This window comes from Cucumis melo, chromosome 12, assembly GCF_025177605.1.
Source record: "Cucumis melo cultivar AY chromosome 12, USDA_Cmelo_AY_1.0, whole genome shotgun sequence".
Classification (NCBI taxonomy): domain Eukaryota; kingdom Viridiplantae; phylum Streptophyta; class Magnoliopsida; order Cucurbitales; family Cucurbitaceae; genus Cucumis; species Cucumis melo.
The window spans coordinates 6847816-6857454 of record NC_066868.1 but is presented as its reverse complement, the minus strand read 5'-3'; the positions used below and the strand labels follow the sequence as shown (position 1 = coordinate 6857454).

The 9639-nt window shown below is 32.5% G+C and overlaps 1 long non-coding RNA gene across 1 annotated transcript; it reads right to left on the bottom strand.

The window, feature by feature from the left end:
• Positions 1 to 6547: 6547 nt before the first annotated feature.
• LOC127144254 (uncharacterized) lies at positions 6548 to 7889 on the bottom strand. Its single transcript, XR_007815855.1, has 3 exons — positions 7750 to 7889; positions 7446 to 7511; positions 6548 to 6723 (listed from the first exon to the last, which is right to left on the bottom strand). It is a non-coding gene; the product is annotated as an uncharacterized LOC127144254 (long non-coding RNA).
• Between the last annotated feature and the right edge of the window lie 1750 nt (positions 7890 to 9639).

Here is a 9639-nt window from a genome sequence, read left to right as displayed (position 1 = left end):
GACCTTTAATTTTGTTTGGGCTTTGATGTCGGTTTTAAATGCCTTTAATGTTGGTTTTCAACTGACATCTTTGATAGGTTATTAGAGTCCTTTAATGTCGGTTGGACTTTGATGTCGGTTTAAAACCGACATTAAAGAGGCCGACATTGTAAGTTTAAAATCGACATTGTAGATTCCCAATAATATCAGTTTAAAATCAACATTAAAGCCTTGTTTTTTAGTCCATTTTTACAAATTTATTTGTATTAAATTATTGTATTATTGTCCATTTTTTATGACGCCAAATAGTTAAAAACCGACATTATGGATCCATGTAGATAAAGATTTTTTTCTTATGCCAACAAATCAATAAAATTAATATTCTTTTAGAAACTATAATATTTCTCTTTTACATGTGTATATACAAAATGAAATCTTAATACTATGTTTATATATACATTCTACAACAATACATGATACAGTACATGAAACAAGATCCTAATACAAGACTTAAATAAGAAATCTTAAACGCCTTCATAGTGTTCAACTTTCAACGATCGCTTAGCTTTCTACCCGATAACTTGGCTATTTACACGATCACTAAGGTTTTTTTTAACCCGATATGACTTCAACCATTCTACAAACAATATCTAAATCAACCCTTTAATCTTTAGAACTCTAACAAGGTAGCTTTGGAAAAAAATGTGTCATCCTAGCAACTTCATTGCATTAAATATTTCGATGGTTAGAGCTAACTTTCCCTATGTTCATGATCATAAATCTTACATATTTGATCTTATAAATACCTCTCTAACATAGTGTAACTTCCTTCCTACATTATTATTAATAGCACAGACCTTATTTTATACAGTTCAGGAAGAAAAACAGTCAAATGAAATTAACTTAAATTTGCATTGACTTGCTCAAAAGTTTAGCTTCTAAAGAAACACTTTCTCCCAAAGTAGAAACATGATAAAGATGGAAAACATCAAAGTCAATTCTCAATTTTACCAAAGATTTCACATCAATTTTACCACATAAAGATTGCTCCAAACATGAAATATAAATAAAACATATTAGAGAAACATAAATATTGCTTCTACATTAAATATTACACCCAAGATTATATTTGTAACGCCCCGAAAATTCGAGGTAAAATTTTCTCGTTTTATGTAAATTATTCGGAAATCTAAAATGTTGGTGTAAGTTGATATAATAATAATATAATATTAATTATATTATTATTATTAATATTTATTTTATTTATTATAATATTAATATTATAATAATTATTATTATTTAATATTATAGTAATATTATTATTTTAAAACAATAACATTATTATTACATAATATTAATTTATTTTTATTTAATATTAATATTATTATATATTATTATTTTTACTTTATATTATTATTATTAATATTATATAAGTATTAAGAGTTATATATATATATATATATATATATATATATATATATAATAAAAATTATTTTTTTTTAAACCTAACCCTAAACCGCGCGACACAGACCCCCCCTCTCATTTTCGCTTCTTCTCCACCGCCTTCACGCAGCGCCGCCACCATCTCCGTTCCTCCTTCTCCTTCTTCTTCATCTCTTCTCCTTCCGACCGTGTCCGCCACCATCTCTCTTCCTCTCCGTCTTCGTCCGTGTGGTAGTCGTCCGCCTTCATCTCCGTCTCTGTCCGCGAACGTCGAAGCGGATTCCGCCGCGGCCTCCATCTATTTCCGATGCTCTCTCTCTCTCCCTCTTCATCTTGTGCACTCGAACAAACCGTCCTTCCATTTTCGTCGTGTTTTTCCCTTCCGGCCGTCGTCGAGTGAGAACAGAGGGAGAACCGTCGTCGCGTGTGCGCCGACTGCAAACGAAGGAGCTGAGCCGATCGAGCCGATGCGTGCAATGGCTGAACCGAACCGAGCCGAGAGCCACGAGCCGCGAGCCGAGCCGCGAGCCATAAGCCGAGCCGTAAGCCGAGAACCAAGCCGAGTTAAGTCGAGCCGAGCCGAGATGAGCCGAGGCCAAGCCGAGCCGAGCCGAGTTGAGCCGAGCTGTGAGCCGAGCCGAGGCCAAGCCGAGCCGAGCCGAGTTGAGCCGAGCTGTGAGCCGAGCCGAGGCCAAGCCGAGCCGAGCCGAGAGTGAGTCGAGCTGAGCCGAGGCCAAGCCGAGCCGAGCCGAGTTGAGCCGAGCTGTGAGCTGAGCCGAGGCCAAGCCGAGCCGAGCCGAGTTGAGCCGAGCCGAGCTGTGAGCCGAGGCCAAGCCGAGCCGAGCCGAGAGTGAGTCGAGCCTAGAGTGAGCCGAGCCGTGAGCCGAGGCCAAGCCGAGCCGAGCTGAGAGTGAGCCGAGCCGAGCCGAGCCACCAAAGCCTTCCTTCCTCCACTTCGGGTCACGGTGAGTCTTCGGTAAGGATTGTTTTGATGAATTCCCTAATGTTACTATATCCGATCCGAGTTGAATATTGGAATTAGCTTTGGTCCTATCTTTCATCCCTTAAAGGTAGCAAGGGATTGACGTTTAAGCTCTCGGGTTCTGCGGCAGGCTTGTGTGGAGACAGCTTTCCTTTCCTTGGGTAAGTCAACGGGTGTCGTTTCGGACCTTTTAAACGACTCCTACTAGAGTCATCAACTAAAACCTTTGTGTTTTCGTTTAGGTTGATCCGTTGAGCGTGGACTCGATCGAGGGGCATAACCGAGTATCAGGTAAGGGTTTTCCTACTACTGGACCTCGGATCGAGGCTGAAAGCGTAGAAATCCACAGGGGATTTCACGTTAGTGACTGTACTGAGTAACTGTATGTGTGTTGACTGTTAAGCACTGTTATTATATTTCGCCTGATGTAAAGGTACTGTGACTGCTAATTGTAGATTGGGATTTTATGTTGATGGACCTTGAAGTTACGGTTCAGTATGTAGTAATCATTGGTCTGGATGTTGATCATGGAGTTTGGATGGGGAAGGGCAGTGAGTCCGGTTTTGGTTGGTTAGTTGATTGGGTCTAGGGTTTTCCCTAATGGTGTGCGAGTTGGTGATGCGTATAGCAACTGAGGGTGTAGTTGTTTAAACCTATACTATCTGACTGACAAAGCCTATGGCGGAATTGTAATATGAATGCCGTTGGGGTGTGACTGTTGTAGACGGTTTAGTATGGACTGAGGGGTAACGGTTAGCTTCATCTATGGGGTAGTATGCCTTACGGATATGTGCATCCTTCGGGAGCACTAGACTGATGTGTGCATCCTTCGGGAGCACTAGACTGATATGTGCGTTCTACGGAACCACTAGACTGTTATGTAGGGTACCCCCGAATAGGAAGTTAACTGTTGTCCCCTAACGGGCCCAGTAGTGGGTCCCCTACTGGGTATGTTTATACTCACCCTTTTCTCTTCTTTAACTTTTCAGGCAAGGGCACAGCGAGGGGCAGACCGACGAGAGGCAGGAAGGACGCGTGAAGGCCATATGGACGCGTCTGGTTTTTCTTATCGCTTCCGCTATGTATTTTGTTAGGATTTTTGGTTTGTGATTTTGAACTGATGACTGGAGTTTTTATTTGAGACTTTTATGATTGATTTAAAATTAGGGCCCGAAACTGTCTTTTTGTAATGGTTCTAATGCTTTTAATGAATCGTAACCGGTCCGTTTTAAATTTTATGTCGAATGGTCGAGTTTTGGTATTTGGTAGTGACCTCAGCTTAGTCCGGAAAGTTGGATCGTTACAATATTTCACATCTATTTTACCAAATCAACAAATAAATGTTGCTCCAAATAATTAAAACATGAAATATTTCAGGTTTATCTAGCATTTACTCCTACACTATATCCAAAAAATCATAAACCACCAAAGTACAAAAAACAAATGTTCAGGTAGGAAACAAGATAGGGAAGCTTACAGAGAAATCACAAATCCCTTAGTAGAACGAGTAACTATATTTCAGCTGCATGGATCAACTGAATTTATGTCTCATCCTTGCATCACTCTCTGCTTGTCCTTTATCTTACTCTTCATTGACAATTACTTACAAGTATACAATTAAATCACATTAACAACAAGTAAAGCATAAACAGTAAAATAGATATAAACTTTCTTCCCAACGGTTCTAGATTGAAGCAGCTTACTTCATGACGTTCTTTCTTTTCTTTTTCTTTATTGTTAAAGCTTCCAATCCTAATAGTCACAATAAATTAAAATTATTGATTCAATGGAAAAGAACAGTAGCACATCAATCATAAAAGAAAAAAAGAGAATAAATAAAGACCATTGGCGAATGAAATCTCATACTTATATGTAACACCCCATAAATTTAAGGAACTTATTATGGGTGTTACATTAAGTGGAATTAGAAGTTAAGGAATGTATTTGGTGTTTTGTGTTAGATTAATTAAATATATATACATGGGTGTGTATATTTAATTAAAGATTTTGGAATTTGGTAGAATTTGTTATTAATTAAGACGTGAGAGCCAAGTATCCCAAGCTGTTCAAAGATTAGAACTTTCGAGGACGAAAGTTGTTAAAGGAGGGAAGATTGTAACGCCCCAAAAAATTAAGATAATTTATTGGGCGTTATTTTGAATCCATTTAATGAGAATTATTTGTTTTAGGTGGGAATTGAAATTAATTAAATATTTCTTGGATGAATATTTAATTAATTAGAGGTTTTGGCACGTGGTGTTTGTTAAGTTTTTGTTTAAATGGTAGGTTAAGAGAATTAAGTAAAGTTGTGGATTTTTAGTGTTGTTGAAGTTGAATTTAATTAAATAATTATGGATGTTATTTAATTAAATTGTGGGGTGGAAAGTTTGTTGGAGATTGAATAATTATATGTATATGTGGAAATATATATATAATTATTATGTTAAAGGAAACGATAATTATATTTGTTGAAATATAATTATTTAAGGAAAAAATAGTTGTGTTTTGGAGAAAGGATATTTATTAAAGGAGAAAAAGTAAAATAATTATATTTTGGGAAAATATAATTATTTGTAAAAGGATAATTAATTACTTTGGAGAAGATAAACAATAATTAATTATTTGTAAAAGGATAATATTTTGGAGAAAGATAAATAATAATTATTGTGGAAGATAATTAATAATTATTTTGGAGAAAGATAAATAATAATTAATTATTGTGGAAGATAATTAATAATTACTTTGGAGAAAGATAAACAATAATTAATTATTGTGGAAGATAATTAATTATTTTGGAGAAAGATAAATAATAATTAATTATGGTGGAAGATAATTAATTATTTTGGAGAAAGATAAATAATAATTAATTATTGTAGAAGATAATTAATTATTTTGGAAGAAAGGTAAATAATAATTAATTATTGTGGATGATAATGAATTATTCTGCAGAAAGATAAATCTTGATTATGGAGTGAAGTTGTTATGGTTGGTTTAAGACAATTCATGTTGTGGAAGTTATAAGTGATTTATTGGAAAAGATTTGATTGATTAAATTAATTGAGGACTTAAGTTAATTTGAGATTTTGGAGGGAAAAGTTAGTTTTGGTGGAATTGTAATTAATTGAGTATATATATATGGATATATATATTTAATTAATAATATGGAAAAGTGAAGTTAATTATATGATGGAATATAATTATATTTGTTTGGAAAAGAAGATAATCCATAAGGAGAGAGATGGTTGATTTGATTGGACAAAAAAGATATATATTTATTTGCAAGAGAGAATAATGGTTTAAATAAATATATATTTATTGTAGATTTTGGTGAGAGAAAAATAATAATAATAAAGAAGTATTATTATTATTATTAATAGTTATAAATGCCTAAGATTAAGGCATTGATTTAGGAAAGATAATGGGAATAAAGATATATGTATATTTTTTGGTATTATATATATATCCTAAAAGGAAAAGGAAAAGAAAATAATAATAATAAATATTATTGTTATTATATATATCCTAAAAGGAAAAGGAAAAGGAAATAATAATTATTATTATTATTGTTATTATTTGGGTCTATAAATAGATTGGAATGCTTAAGTTGGAAATTAAAGGAAAAAGAAAAAGGTTCTTCATCTTCTTCTCTAAGATAACCCTCTGCTGTCGCCGCCTCAGTTGAAGTTAAGATTGGTCTCTTTGGAAGCTTGAGGATTTAAAGTGATGAATTTTCATCAAGGATAAGAGGATTTTTCAACCTCCATTTGAGTAACCTTGGTAAGCAAATAAAATTAAATTAATATTTTATTAATTTAATTTTGGATCTATTTGAGGTTTCTTTAAAGGTTCAATTGGCTAAACTTTTTAAGATTTAAATCTTGGATTTTTCCCAATCAAGGTTGAATTGGTTTCAACCCTTTTTTTTTAGAAAGTTAATTAATTTGGGAGAATTTTTGGATGTTAGCCAATTGCTAATTTCATTAATTAAGATACTAAGTTTTCCTTTTATGATTAGGATCAAGTTAATTGGAGAATTTTTACTGTCAACTAGGAACTACCTTTGTTTGGCTAAAATCTCCAGGTAAGAGATTCTCCTACTAGACACTGTAACGACCCAACTCTTTATACTAAGCTGAGGTCGTTACTAAAACGGAACAATGACAAGAGACACTTTTTGAAACGAGGGAAGAATAAATTTTCATTAAAAACGGAATATTAAAACACTGAAACATAAACGCGGAAGCAAAACTGAGTCCCCATATGGCATGTCACGGATCCTTCTTTGTCGCTCGCCAGCTTTCCTCTACCTTTACCTTCGCCTGAAATGTTAAACATAGAAAGAGTGAGTATAAACATATACTCAGTAAGGGACCTACTACTAGTCCCACTAGGTGTCTGTTAACTTCCCATTAGAGTCCTGAAAATGGTACCCAATCTCTGGCACGTTCCCGAACACGTGCAACATGCGCTCCCGTAGGAACGAAAATCTGGTCTTCGGTGTCCCGAGGGAGCACCTAGGACATGCTGGTCTGTAGTGAACCCGGGGGTAACACTAAGACAATCGGGATGCGAGGACCCCGTCGAATCACTCGAATCATATCTATATACATGCTAGACTGGCGTCCCGTCGGACCACACAGTCCTAAATAGGTGGTGATCCCGAAGGACACCCATGCAGGTACGACTCTAATAGACAAAGTTAACAGAACACCCTATCCATAGCATGTAGCATAACATAACATCATAACATGGCATGAGTATTAATCTTAACGTCCTTAATCATGTGATTAATATATCATGCATTAACAATCATCAACATCAATCTACCAGTCATTAACATAACATCAGTCACCATCATCAATCATCAACATAATAATCTCAGTCATCATCATCAACATCAACTATCATCATCAATCATCAACATAATAACCTCAGTCATCATTATCATCAAATTATGCATCTTAGCTACCATCAATGCATAATCATAATTACATGCGGTCTCTTGAATTCAGTTCGAAGGTCTAGTAGGAGAATCTCTTACCTGGAGATTTTAGCCAAACAAAGGTAGTTCCTAGTTGACAGTAAAAATTCTCCAATTAACTTGATCCTAATCATAAAAGGAAAACTTAGTATCTTAATTAATGAAATTAGCAATTGGCTAACATCCAAAAATTCTCCCAAATTAATTAACTTTCTAAAAAAAAAGGGTTGAAACCAATTCAACCTTGATTGGGAAAAATCCAAGATTTAAATCTTAAAAAGTTTAGCCAATTGAACCTTTAAAGAAACCTCAAATAGATCCAAAATTAAATTAATAAAATATTAATTTAATTTTATTTGCTTACCAAGGTTACTCAAATGGAGGTTGAAAAATCCTCTTATCCTTGATGAAAATTCATCACTTTAAATCCTCAAGCTTCCAAAGAGACCAATCTTAACTTCAACTGAGGCGGCGACAGCAGAGGGTTATCTTAGAGAAGAAGATGAAGAACCTTTTTCTTTTTCCTTTAATTTCCAACTTAAGCATTCCAATCTATTTATAGACCCAAATAATAACAATAATAATAATAATTATTATTTCCTTTTCCTTTTCCTTTTAGGATATATATAATAACAATAATATTTATTATTATTATTTTCTTTTCCTTTTCCTTTTAGGATATATATATAATACCAAAAAATATACATATATCTTTATTCCCATTATCTTTCCTAAATCAATGCCTTAATCTTAGGCATTTATAACTATTAATAATAATAATAATACTTCTTTATTATTATTATTTTTCTCTCACCAAAATCTACAATAAATATATATTTATTTAAACCATTATTCTCTCTTGCAAATAAATATATATCTTTTTTGTCCAATCAAATCAACCATCTCTCTCCTTATGGATTATCTTCTTTTCCAAACAAATATAATTATATTCCATCATATAATTAACTTCACTTTTCCATATTATTAATTAAATATATATATCCATATATATATACTCAATTAATTACAATTCCACCAAAACTAACTTTTCCCTCCAAAATCTCAAATTAACTTAAGTCCTCAATTAATTTAATCAATCAAATCTTTTCCAATAAATCACTTATAACTTCCACAACATGAATTGTCTTAAACCAACCATAACAACTTCACTCCATAATCAAGATTTATCTTTCTGCAGAATAATTAATTATCATCCACAATAATTAATTATTATTTACCTTTCTTCCAAAATAATTAATTATCTTCTACAATAATTAATTATTATTTATCTTTCTCCAAAATAATTAATTATCTTCCACCATAATTAATTATTATTTATCTTTCTCCAAAATAATTAATTATCTTCCACAATAATTAATTATTGTTTATCTTTCTCCAAAGTAATTATTAATTATCTTCCACAATAATTAATTATTATTTATCTTTCTCCAAAATAATTATTAATTATCTTCCACAATAATTATTATTTATCTTTCTCCAAAATATTATCCTTTTACAAATAATTAATTATTGTTTATCTTCTCCAAAGTAATTAATTATCCTTTTACAAATAATTATATTTTCCCAAAATATAATTATTTTACTTTTTCTCCTTTAATAAATATCCTTTCTCCAAAACACAACTATTTTTTCCTTAAATAATTATATTTCAACAAATATAATTATCGTTTCCTTTAACATAATAATTATATATATATTTCCACATATACATATAATTATTCAATCTCCAACAAACTTTCCACCCCACAATTTAATTAAATAACATCCATAATTATTTAATTAAATTCAACTTCAACAACACTAAAAATCCACAACTTTACTTAATTCTCTTAACCTACCATTTAAACAAAAACTTAACAAACACCACGTGCCAAAACCTCTAATTAATTAAATATTCATCCAAGAAATATTTAATTAATTTCAATTCCCACCTAAAACAAATAATTCTCATTAAATGGATTCAAAATAACGCCCAATAAATTATCTTAATTTTTTGGGGCGTTACATTATATTAGCCACTTCCTTTATCGAAGGACCAGTAACGTAGAGGATAGGAAAAAAAACTTACACAATCTATGTTGAAACCAAAGTGCCTATTGTATTTGAGTTTGGCAACGTCAAAAGACTTCAACTCCAAGACTTCACCTTTTGCAACCAATTGCCATAAGAAGAAAATTTTCATAAGAATCATAATAATGTAAGTTAAAAGAAAATTAACCTCGTTATAGGTAGG